Genomic DNA, 875 nt, shown 5'->3' with positions numbered 1-875 from the left:
GATGCTGTTTCTTCTTTAATGAGAGTGTTTGAATTATGTCAGCATTTTGTGTCAGTTGTTGGAAATCGGCTTACTTTTGTTACTGTCTCAGCACCTCACAAAATAGCACAATGTGTTGTGCCCCTTGTGTGCTCAGCTTGCTAACAGGTTTAGTTTGCAATAATTCCAAACTGCTCAGTAATTGTGTTCCACCTTCAGTCTGCAGTGAATGCTGTAGGCTCTGCCCTGTGAGCATTTGGTGTATGGTGTCTGCTTGCCTTCAGCTGTTATGTAGCACATAGCACGTATCCATTGTGATGAGGAGTCAGGTAGGTGTAGGTTTGGTCTGGCCAGATTTGAATTTAAGCACTCCTTCAAAAGCCCAAGTACACACAAAACAAGCAGCAATGCATCCTCAGCTCTGCCACTCTGGACCCATAGGCAACAAGCACACACTGGCTGGAAGCTATGGTAAAAGTCTTATTAGGAAATACATCTTCTGCACTGGCTACCTCTTATTTTATATGTTGTAATCAAAATCCCCCCTGCAGCTCTTTTCAGGCTGTTTAAAGAGCTTGATGGCTGCCCTTAGAGGAAAGAGGGCTTGGCACTCCTCTACTTAATAATGTTCTGAGGTAAGACCAGGTGTCAGAGCTGCTCTTCTGCATGGCAAACTGGGAATGTGACTTCTGTTGATTTATTGACTTATAAGTGGATATTAAAATGAGTAAGAAACAGCTATCCTGAAGGAGACATTTGCTGATTCTTTTGATGATGTGATTGAAACCTCAGACAGATGGACAAGCTTTGAAGAGGCCCTCAGTAAAGCAGACCCTTCCAGGTAATTATGGCACATGCTAATATAAATGGGAGTTATTTCAGTGACTGTTCTTTCC

Source organism: Melospiza georgiana, chromosome 1 (genome assembly GCF_028018845.1).
Source record: "Melospiza georgiana isolate bMelGeo1 chromosome 1, bMelGeo1.pri, whole genome shotgun sequence".
NCBI classification, from domain to species: domain Eukaryota; kingdom Metazoa; phylum Chordata; class Aves; order Passeriformes; family Passerellidae; genus Melospiza; species Melospiza georgiana.
Note: the sequence above shows the minus strand (reverse complement) of the source record.